A 12,835-nucleotide genomic window follows, 5' to 3' on the forward strand; every position below is an offset into this window, starting at 1 on the left:
ACTCTATATATACTTTTGAACATTTTTTGGGAAAACTAACAAGTACAATGATCTTGATTTCTCCTAATATCTCTGAACAAAATGGTGGGGTGAGGGGAGGGAAAGGATGAACTCAGATTCAAATATCCAGCTCCAGCACTGCATAAATGACTTAAAAGCTTCTATGTGTTCTCTGAAGGAGACCCTTATCTCCCATAGTTACAAGGCTGAAATTATTGAAACTCAAATACAGAACTTCAGCTTGCGACTGGCTGAATTACAGTGCAAGTTGAACTCTCAGCCTTCCAGAGTGTTAAAGTGAAGGCATTGACTGGAGACGAATGGAATCCTAAAAGTTGGGATGAGAACATGTGGAAATGTCTTGATGAAGCTGGGGACATTGAGATCCTAAGTTCTGATGAGTCTTTTTTACCAATGGACGAGGTCTCCCCACAGTACCCCTGAGCAGAGTCACATCCCCATCACCAGTGGCAGTGGCATTCTCACTCACAGTGGTATGAGCCTTTCCACTTCCACCTGTATTACCTAAGGAAACCTTAATCGCCTCCCTTGAGGTGTTTGTCAAGCAAGAAAATGTTGATTCTCCTTAGGACCTCCTCCCATCACCCCTCTTTATTTGTAAATCTATAACTAGACTCAAATTGCAGCAGGCCACTAGAGATGAGGTATAATGCATGATCATGAGGAGATGTCTAACATTTCAAAAGGACAACTGGAGTGGTTTTTTTTTAATTTATACAGGGAATATGTGTGGGGATGAATATTAAAAATATAGTATAATGGTGGAACATAAAATTGCATCAAGCCAAATTTATTGACATAGGCTCACTAAGAAACCCACAGAAGTCTTAAAGGGAAATGAGGTCAGCTTGTGGAGGCTCTTGAACTATATTGTAAGGCACTGGTGTTTATTTTTGGCTGGCAAAGAAACCAATCAAATTTTGCTGTTGTGTTTTGTTTTGTAGGCAACAGGAGTTATGAATTTTGTGCCATGAAAAATATATCAGGACTTGGCTGACATGCTTCATTACCAGGCAAGGGTACAGTGAAAACGTTACAGATGTGGAATGTTTTTGTTACTATCAGGGAAGTCAAAGCAAGAGTAAGGATCTTTACCAGTGTTAACTCGAGTTATCTGTTAATTAAGATAGATAGCAACAGTTATTTAACGACTAGATTCTTGGTTAAATGAGTGAATCCTGCAAAAAAAAATGCCAACTACCCTGTATTCTTGGAAAAGAACATTTTGGACAGATTCTCATTTTTTTGGCTTTCCTGGAAGGTATTCATACTGAGAATAAAGTATTTGAAGTTGTTCCTAGACTGGAATCTCAACTTTGCCACTCTGTGGCTGTTGGATCTCTGACAAGCTACTTAAAAGCTTTTAGTTGTAGTTTCCTCATCTGTAAAATGAGTACAATAATAGTACTGAGTATACATGGTGATTGTGAAAATTAAATGAAATTATGTAGGCAAACATGCTTAGAATAGGGTCTGGCTCATAGCAAGCACTCAATAAATGCCAGTCATTATCATTATCCCTGGTTCAAAGTTCTAGGTCTTACATGACTGAAAAGCCTTTTGATGTAAGTGTATTTTATTCATTGCTGAAATATTAATTGTGCACTTACTATGTGAAAAATCATGTGCAGATAGCTAAAACAAAGTGATAAGGTGCTGTTGTTTCACAGAACTTTAAGATGATAAAGAATATTACCAAATATCTGAGCTGCCTATTCCCCTCCTCAGTTAACCATAAATACTTTTGAGTATTGTAATAAAATTACATTGATACATACATTTTCTTCCCATTAGAGAGAGAGAGAGACTCTGCAGGTCTCTATAAAAGGCATATTTTAAAAGTTCATATTACAGCTAAATATCAAGTTCTGAAGTGGTGAGCAAGAGTTTAACAGACCATGGGTTACAAAATCTGGTTATCTTACTTCCTAATTGATTGATTCTAGGAATAATAGAACATGGAGTACCTAGAAGACTGAATAAGATAAACCTGATCCCAGCTCTAGACATGACAGAAAACTGCTAAATGCGCAGACCCATTCTGTCACCCACTGTGTTAGTGAACACTAAAAAAATTAAGAAGCAAGGCAAGTTCCTGAAGCTCATAAAATCTTTAACTTAAATCCACTTTGTTTTCCATTTCTGCATAGGTAGGGACAGGTACATTTTGGCCTGATTTAGCTGGCAAATGGTTATAGGTCTCTCTCTTCTTCAGACACAGAGACACCCAGAAACATCTTCACTGTTCCATGTTTGACCTAACAAAACAAAATGATAGTGTGCTCAGTGTACTGGACAGGAGTAGATGTAAAAATAATATCTGATTCAAATTCTATGGCTCAGAAGTTTTTTTTAGAGGTATTCTTTGGTTAATGATCACATATTCTAGAGTCACAAAATTGCTACTTTGATTTATAAAGATCTACTTAGAGCTTAATATCTAAGTTTTCAATTTATAAAGCCGATGATATAATATTATTTGTAATATCCTAGGATTGTTCTTTCCTTTGTGAATTAATTATGGACATTTCATTTTGAGGTATTGTGTAAAGCAAGAAGTGTAGTATGGAGAAAATGGAAAAGTAATGGAGACAGAAACATGCAATTTCACTTTTGCAGCCCTGTTTGGTCCCTGGTCAGTCCTCAAGCCTACTACACACATTCTTTTCCGTATGAAGTAAATCAAGTGAGTCAATCTTCTCATCCTATTCTTGTACATTTTCATAGGAAATGTTGGCTCAAAAATTCTTAAATGAATACATGGTTCTCCATCTGTAAAAATATAATTCAACATCTTGAAATTAAGTATAAAAAAGTAAACCTTTTTGGAATGTTGGTTTTGTCTGATTTAATAATTACTGTCTGGATTATATCTAAAGATCACATTTTGGCTTTTTGTTAAGTAAGTTGGATATAAGCCTGGTGACACAGCATGCATGCAGCCTGTACTTTGTGCACTTTTAAAGCAAAGGGAGAGCCAAGCCTTTTGGGAATTTCCTTGGCTTGTTTTGTGTAGAGTTGTCAAACTCTGTAACAATCAATCAGTTATTATTTAATTGACAGAGAAGATTGTGTACCACCCCTCAAGTCATGTTTGGGCATGATAGTACATAATCCATACCTGTGTGTGCTTGCTCCACTTAACATGCATGGCAATACCTGTCAGATTCCACCTGTAGGCAGTTTCTGTGAAGAAATAAACTAAAAAAAAATAAACTTTTGCAACTGTAACAGTGAACTTAAATTTGTATTTTTAAAACTGAGATTATTTTAAACTCACATAAGCAACATCTTCATTTTGGAGATGAGAAAAAGAGGCCTTAAATTGGGGGCTGAGTTGCCCAAAAACACAGAATAAGCTAGAAAGAAATAGAGCCAAGACTAGAATTCAGCCATCCTCCCAGGTCAGTGCTCATTCTTATATGTAGGCTCCACGAATGGACCAAGTCAGGACACAATGTTTAAAGTCAATAATAGACATAAACATTTTATATCCTGTAACATTCCACAGAAATAAAAAAGTGGTAGCATTATTATGGCATATTTGCCAAGAAGCAACCTCAAAAGTGTCAACAAGAACCTTGAGGATAGAGGGAAAATGTCTCTGATAGTTTTTTTTTTTTATAAGGGCTGACCAGTTTGGTTATTAGTATCAGGCTCAGGTGAGTTCTGAATCATATAGCTTGCTAGACTACATTTTTCTAATTGGTCATTGGCATTGAGTTCTTATACTCATTTCCTTGATTACTAAATTAAAAAAGTAAACCTTGAAAGATAGTAAAGATAACTTGGCCAAATGATTTGTAAATTGTTGGTGACTATATTCATATTGAGAAACAAGATAAAGCCACATTCCTGACTATTTTCCCAGGATGAGTTTTCATGAAACTTGGCCACATCAAAAATTATACATTGATTTATATATTGTTATTTTAATTAAATGTCATATTCTGTAGTTACTGATATGGTTCCTGTGGGTTGTTGAAAATCTTAACGCAATATGAAAAATCATTACACACAGATTCTGAGCGTACTGTAATATTCACATATCTGCAAACAGAATTTTTAATAACATTGAAGTGACTTGCTCAAGTAATTGTAATATGGATGTGATCTAATTTAAACCTGAAATTTTGCACAAAAGGTTAGATTTCCATTTGTATATATACCAATATTAGAAGAGGAACCTAATGTTGGACATGCAAATTACAAAGTTTTTGTTTGGGTGAGAAATTACCATTGCATTTATACATAAGGGTTGAGCTACAGCCCATACGCATCAGAATGCTGGTATTCTTTAAAAACAAAACAAAACTAAAATAAGCAAAATCTTCCTTTTCATTGGCACACAGAGAAAGTATAAGATGAGGTGGAGGAAAAGGAAGAATTTGTCAATAAATGATACTGGGACAAATGGATCATCATTAGGGGGGAAATAAAGTTAAATTTTATCTGATGCCTTCAAGCAAAATACATTACACATAATTTAAAGATTTAAATGTAATACAAAAAAATAAACACTAAAAATTACCTGAAGAACCTATAGGTAAGTATTTTTATACCTTGCATGAAGAATGTTTTCCCAAAGATGTCATAAAAAATAGAAGCTATAAGAGATTAAGAATGAAAAACATTTATATATAGTAAGAATACCATACTGAATGTAAATGTCAAACTGGAGGAAAATAACTACCACACATAACAAAGGGTTATTAGATATAATATACAAAAAGTTCTAACAAATAAATGACGAATATTTCAGTAGAAACTAGGGAAACAACATAAATAGCATCCAAGAAAAAAAAAGATATATAAATGTCCAGTGTTATATATGAAAGGACAATTTAACTAGTAATTAAAGACTTGGGGAAAAAAAGTGAAGCTTTTCTTGGCCTATCAGCAATTTTAGTTTGTGTTTTATTTTGAAATACTTGGGTTTGGAAAGAGAGTACATTATTTGGGTTCTGTTGTCATAGATGTCATCATTGCAATTTTATTTTTCATAAACAGCCAGCTATCAGATCAACTGAAACCCTTTTGGGGTGTTTAAAAGATTAAGGGCTGTGATTATTTTTGGCCAGCCAACTTCTGTATATCTTCCAGTCCTATGATACTGTGTAGAGTTAAATAAGAGATATTTTAAAAGTCTAGAACTTCAGTTGGCATGCACTGTGCATATCCACAAAGTGATGTCCTGATTGGGAAATGGAAAGCTGGCATGGAATTGTGAAATTTCTCCCAATTGTACTTGGACAGACTGACATTGATAGTGCTACAATAATACTTGATAATCACAGTTGGGATGTTATCAGTTTCCTCACAAATCTGCAAACCCTGTGATATGACACATAATCCACACCAAATCCTAGTGGTCTGAGTCTACATTTTTTTCTTTCTGTTTTTTATTGTTAGATTTTTCTAACATACAGAAAGGTCGAAAGATCACTCATATATCTCCCATTTGATTCAATAACTGAAGCCACCATATTTTAACCACAGTGGAGGCCTGTTTCTAAATACCTTTCTAGATCTACACACATACAAATATGCATATACAAGAATGAGATCATACATGTTCTGCAATTTTTTTAAATTTTACTTTAAAATAGATCATAAATATTTTCTCGAGTTTCACTATTCTTCCACAAGTCATGTTTAATGGCCTTTTAGTGTCTGTTGTATGGGTCAATTATAATTTTTATGACCAATTCCCTATGGTTGATCATTAATGTTTTTACATTTTTTCTCTAATAAAAAAAAGATAAATAAAATGAATGTGTCTTTTTGCATTTGGGTAAAAATCTTCTGAGGTAAATTTCTGGAGTGGAAAATGAATTGTCAAAGGATATGTGCATTTCACATTTGACACTGACTTCTCAGTTGATATCTGTGTACAGTTATTTGGGATTTGTAAGAATATGACCTGAAGATAATCAAGGTGTTTCTACCACAGTGCAATAAGTTCTTATCAATATAAAGTAATTTCCATTAAGTCTGACTGATCATAAAGTTTATTTTACTTGTCTTGATTCAATTTTGTCCCCATGCCTAGCCTCTACAACAAAAAGAGGCAAATATTAGAGGCAGAAATGTCCACTCCTAAACAGATGTCATTAAACTATTCCTTTTCAGTAATTGATTCCCATTACTCATAAAACAGCAAGTCCTACACTTTTATTTTGTAAAACAGTGTTTTTGTCAATGAAATTAGCTAATACACATGTGTGCAGGGCACATTTTATGGAAAAAAAGGTACACAAATAGCAAGGATTTATCTAAACTAGCAGCATAATATTTACTTAAATCCACTCACACTAAAGCATGAGCTGGGTCTATGTAATCAAGGTGAAGTGGAAAATTAAAGTAATTTGAGATAATTCAGACCAGAAAATTTTACCTCAAAACCTTTCACGAATTGCATCAATTATCTAATTGAAACAAATCTTAGGGCATTGAGGCCTGAATTATTATAATAATTGATTTAATTTTCATTTAGTTTTGTGTATGAAAATACACCCACATTCACTCTACCTTGAACCTTACTAGTTAGTGACAAGCTAATGCAGCCCTCATCACTGCAACTGACATAATGTATCAGTTGTTTCCTCACATTGGCATATCCCAACTATAAAACTGCATTGGCATGGTCATAATACAGCTCTAGGAGGAAAGTTTCAATTTTCTACAACTTGAATTATGTAATTGGATGTCGTTTTTTGGAGGTGAGGAATGGAAAATTCCTACACTTCTGATATAGACTTGTTTATCAATTTTTTCTATTTTTGTCCTTTACAAAATGATTTCTTGCTTTCTCTGTATATCTGACATCTTGTTGGAGAAGCTGGAAGACTTTAGTTTGGGAGAAGAGGACCAGGGGAGATTTTTCACTGTTCACTTCGGCTAATTCAAGATTTCACACAGGACAATTCCCCACATTAAGTATACCCTCTGAACTGGCCATAGGAGCCCACTAGTTAGTCCCTCCATTCTTGAAATCAAAACAATGTCCTTCTGCCCAGCTCCCGTGGCTCAGTGGTTGAGCGTCAACCTCTGAAACAGGAGGTCATGGTTCGATTCCTGGTCAGGGCATATGCCCAGTTTGCGGGCTCGATCCCCAGTGTGGAGCATGCAGGAGGCAGCTGATCAATGATGCTCTCTCATTATTGATGTTTCTGTCGCTCTCTTCCTCACCCTTCCTCTCTGAAATCAATAAAAAAATATATTTAAAAACAAACAACAATTTCCTCCTCCTTCTTTCTTCTCTAATGACTAGTAACTTTAAGCAGTTCAGAAGCACCAACCATTTGCCTGCTCAGACTTCATCACTAATAATTACCTAAAGACTATTCAGTCCAAAGCAGTATCACAAACAGAAACACATAAGTACAAACAACTGTAGGAGTTACTTCATTCAACAATAATTTAGCAGGACTGAGCTGGTCCTGGAAATACAAGATAAACAGAATCCTTGCCCTCCACATCTTCAGTCTAGTCAGGAGAGAGACACATAAAGTGGCAAATTTTCAATCCAAGCTGAGACTGTTTCAAGAAGGTAACTGATCACAGGGTACTTACTAAAAGAACACAGAGGGGCCCCTGACCCAGGCTCATCCTGAATTTTGGGGAAGACATTCCAGGTAATGGAGCTGGGCTTATTTTAAGGCAATAGGACAGCATTCATGGGTTATAAACAGGAAAATGAAATTATGAGATAATTGGCTGGGTGTCAAAGAAATTGGTGGGAAGTGGTTAGGATGGCAAGACTAAATGCAGGAAGATTAATTATCAGGGTATTACAATGGTTCAGAGAGGATGCAATGAAATATGTAGATAAGTGAAGAGGTAAGAAAAATATTAGGTTAGAGAATCAACAGGATTTGATGATCACCTAGATGTGTGGGAGAGGAGAAGGAAGAGAGGGCGATGCTCAATAAGACTCCTTGGTTTCTGGCTGGGGCAGATTGGGTGGGTGGTGGTACAATTTACTGAGCCATAAAATATAAGAAGAGGAGATTTGGGGTTGTATTTTAAAATCATTCAATGAGGCCTTCCTTATTAACAGCGAAAGCTTTCATATGACCTTGAGCCAACGCAAAGTATTGGATGCCAAATAGGACTCACAAGATCAGAGATTTTATCTGATATGAAACTTAACTAATACTTTAAATAATACAGGTTATTTAAAAGATAGAGGTAAATATACTGGCAAGCATAGAAAAGTATGAGATCAGCAACCCTCTAGTGTAAGTGAAGAATATTTCTTTAATACAAATAATTGCTCATTCAAATTTATCCATTTTATAAATTCAGGTTTTATTATCTCATATTTTCTGAAATCAAGATCTACTTCTAGTTATATTTACAACTATTGTCAAAGTACATGAGAGAATATTATTAATGCCATCTTTTTATTATCACTTTTAAATGCATTTGCAGTAAAATGGATGCTTAAACTAATGATATAAATACTTTTTAGTTGAAAAGTAATGAAATATTCCCAAGACTACATTTTTTCTTAGAACCTTTCTTTCTCTCACTTTGCTACTAACATATACAAATTTAGTTCATCATGATTGAACCCTTAGAAATTAGCTAGAAGTCCTAAAATCCAGGGTGCAATGTCATTAGTATTTTCAGACTTGCAGATGGTCACACTGACTAATGTTTTCTTTTTTTGTTTTATTCTTACCCAAGGTTATTTTTGTTAAAAAATTGATTTTAGAGAGGAAGGGAGAGGGATAGGGAGAGAGAAAGAGAAAGAGAGAGAGAGAGAGAGAGAGAGAGAGAGAGAGAAAGAGAGAGAGAAGAGAAGGATCATTGATGTAAGAGAGAAACACCAATTGGTTGCCTCCCATAAAAACCCTGGCTGGGGATCGAACCCACAATCTTTTGGTGTATGGGACAATGCTCCAACCAGCTGAGCCACAAGGCCAGGGATGGCTAATCCTATATAATAAAGAGGTAATATGCAAATTTACCCACATCCCCTGAGGGGTCCCAGATTGGAGAGGGTGCAGGCTAGGCTGAGGGGACCGCCCCCCACATGCATGAATTTCATGCACCTAGCCTCTAGTGTTTTATAAAAGTAGAACATTAATGTAGTTTCCTGAGAACCATTCATGAATGTGGACAGTCAGAGTACCTGCAGACTACTGGTCAGATACCCTGACCACTCTCTTTGGTAGTCTTGATTGGTGAAATAATTTTTATTAGGTCAAGTGGGGAGCAATTAGATGTGTCAGAATAAGCAGGATAATAAAATCTGCAATAACAAACAGATGTCCTAAAATTTGAAGTTTTGTTTTCCATTTGTAAAAACAAGAGAGGAAGAAAAGTGAGAAAGAAGAGCTCCTTAACTCAAAGGAAAGTACTATAATGAATCCCTCACCACCCACCCCACTCTCATATGACTTCTGTGATACAAAAATCACAATAATTTTATTTCAGTTAACTTCTGTGTATTGAACACCCAATACAAGCTAATCTTAGAGCTACAAGTATGAATACAGCACAGTCCTGGGCCTCTGGGAACTCATAGTTCAGTGTGGGTGACAAGCACATTAATTGATAATTGCCCAATATTGTAATTAAGGCTCCAATAGATATATGAACAAAGTGCTATAAGTTGGGGCCAGAAAGTACAGGGACATAACTGCATTGCAAAGAGTGTGTTTTTGATGCTTTTTGAGCAGAGAAGTGACATGATCAAATAAACGTTTAAAAAATCTGGAAACTTTGTGTATGGATATGAAAGAAATTATAGAAAAGAAAATACTTAAGAAATAATTTGATTAATTCTGTCATATTACAACAAATATTTGAATTAAAATGCAGGGTGGAGCCCCAGCTGGTTTGGCTCAGTGGATAGAGTGTCTGCCTGTGAACTGAAAGGTCCTAGATTCGATTCCAGTCAAAGGCACATGCCCGGATTGTGGCCTCAATCTCCAGTGGGGGACCTGCAGGAAGCAGCCGATCCATGATTCTCTCTCATCATGGATGTTTCTATCTCTCCATCTTCCTTCCTCTCTGAAATCAATAAAAATATATTTACAAAAAAATAAATAAATAAACAAAATAAAATGCAGGGTGGAGCAAAAGTAGGTTTACAGTTGTGAGTACACGAAACACTTTATTCTTATATTATTATCAATTAATTACTGTATTATTTTCTATATGAACAACTGTAAACCTACTTTTGCCCAACCCTGTAGTGATGCTAATAACTGAAATTAAAAACATATGGAGGCCCCAGCCAGCGTGGCTCAGTGGTTGAGCATCAACCTATGAACCAGGAGGTTATGGTTTGATTCACGGTCAGGGCACATGCCCAGGTTGCGGGCTCGATCCCCAGTGTGAGGTGTGCAGGAGGTAGCTGGTCAATGATTCTCTCTCATCATTAATTTTTTTAGCTCTCTCTCCCTTTTCCTTCCTTTCTGAAATCAATAAAAATATTTTTAAAAAACATAAAAATACCACATGATCGCACTCATTTATGGATAATAAAGAACATTATAAACTGATGAACAAAAATAGATACAGAGGCAGAGAAGCATCGAACAGACTGTCAAACTACAGCAGGAAGGCTGGGGAGGGTTGAGGGGGAGGTAAGAAAAAATAAAATAAAATAAAATAAAATAAAATAAAATAAAAACATATGGAGGTGTCCGCTATTTTAATCGAAGTATTGGAATCAACAGAGCTTGGTTGCTCAGTGGTTAGCAAAGACAAAGCAAAGAACGGTTTTGTGTTTGTATAACTGACAGTGTGGTAGAGCCATTGATAGAAATGGAAAGTTTATGACAGGAGCACATTTTGAAGGAGAGAGGCTGTGTTGTTTTCAACATGTGTGTATTGGGTGGCAATTGAGCATCTAATGGAAATGTCCAGTGCATAGCTAGACATATAGGCTTAAATACAGAAAGGAAAGCAGGTGGAAGGAAGAAGAATTATATGGGTTCCGCAACTAAGGGGCAAATGTGGTGGTAGGAATGCATATGTAGTTTGAAAAAGTGAATGGAACAAGAGAAATGGAAAGCCATAGGACAGAACTCGGGGAAATGCTGATATTTACGGGGTAGGAAGAAAAAGAAAGACAAGGAAGAGTATAGGGAAATTCCAGATGTGTTGTCTCAAAAGTCACGAAAGACTTTCAGTGTTAATCTTACAGTGAAGTAACAGAGGAGGACTGAATTACAAGAAAAGGCTATAGAGCTTCAAGGTTTTATATATCACTGGGTATCTTTGAGGAATAAATGTGTTGAGTATCTGAGTAGGAAGCCAATGGACATGGATTCTAAAGAGAATAGACAGTGAAAAGCAGAGGTAGCAGAGGCAGAGACCACTTTCTTTCACCAATGAGCCTGGTCACCAACCTTCCATTAGGCCTTGTGGAACTTCCACTCTATGATGGAGCAGCTGCTATCCACTCAATCTAGAGGTTTGACTGTGAACTGAAGGAAATGTAATACTCTGCTGAGGCAGCAGCATTGATATACTTGAGATATTAGGGAAGGCCTTGGAAGATGGGCAAAGATAGAGAGAAGATGAATAGAAAACTCATAGTGTATTGTTTATGTCTTCTTTGAACACAGGAAGACAAGTAGATAAGAGAGCTATGTGCATAAGAGAGAACATGTGTCACATGAGTTGCATGGAGATGAGAAATAGCCATTAAGGAATGTGTGGACAAGAATCAACAAGAGAAAAAATAAAAAGGAACAGGAAAGGGACTCACATCCACCGCATCCCTATTCTGTGCCAGGTACCATACTAGTTTCTTGTCAGACAAGTAACAGATGTGAATTTTTGAAAGGAACAGTTTGTTCAAATTAGAATGTTCAGCCTTTCTTACAGCCATGATCTACCTCCAGGAAGCATGAAAATAGACCGAGTTCAATGAGACTGGTTTAGAGACAGAGCAATACACCATAAAATAGTAAGGGAGAACTAAAATAGAAATTTACAGGAAACTCTATACTGTTTTCCACAGTAGCTGCATCAGTCTGCATTCCCACCAGCAGTGCACAAAGGTTCCTTTTTCTCTGCATCCTTGCCAGCACTTGTCGTTTGTTGTTTTGTTTTGTTTTAATATATTTTATTGATTTTTTACAGAGAGGAAGGGAGAGGGATAGAGAGTTAGAAACATCGATGAGAGAGAAACATTGATCAGCTGCTTCCTGCATATCCCCCACTGGGGATGTGCCCGCAACCGAGGTACATGCCCTTGACCGGAATCGAACCCGGGACCCTTGAGTCCACAGGCCTATGCTCTATCCACTGAGCCAAACCGGTCAGGGCTGTCGTTTGTTGTTTTAATGATGATAGCCATTCTGACAGGTGTGAGATGGTACACCTGTATTGTTTTGATTTGCATCTCTCAGATGATTAGTGACTTTGAACATGTTTTCATATGTCTCTTGGCCTTCTGTATGTCCTCTTTTGAAAAGTGTCTATTTAGGTCCTTTGCCCATGTTCTGATTGGATTGTTTCTGTTTCTCTTCCTTTTGTTAAGTTGTATGAGTTCCCTATAAATGTTGGAGATTAAACCCTTATTGGAGATAGCATTGGCAAATATGCGTTCCCATGCAGTGGGATTTCTTGTTGTTTTGTTAATTGTTACTTTTGTGGTGCAGAAGATTTTTATTTTGAACTTCCATTTGAGCCAGTAATCCCACTCTAGGAATATATCCCAAGAAAACAGAAACACCATTCAGAAAGGATATATGCACCCCTATGTTCATAGCAGCACAATTTACCATAGCTAAGATTTGGAAACAGCCTAAGTGCCCATCAGCAGACGAGTGGATTAAAAACT

This window comes from Myotis brandtii, unplaced genomic scaffold, assembly GCF_000412655.1.
Source record: "Myotis brandtii unplaced genomic scaffold, ASM41265v1 scaffold393, whole genome shotgun sequence".
NCBI classification, from domain to species: Eukaryota; Metazoa; Chordata; class Mammalia; order Chiroptera; family Vespertilionidae; genus Myotis; species Myotis brandtii.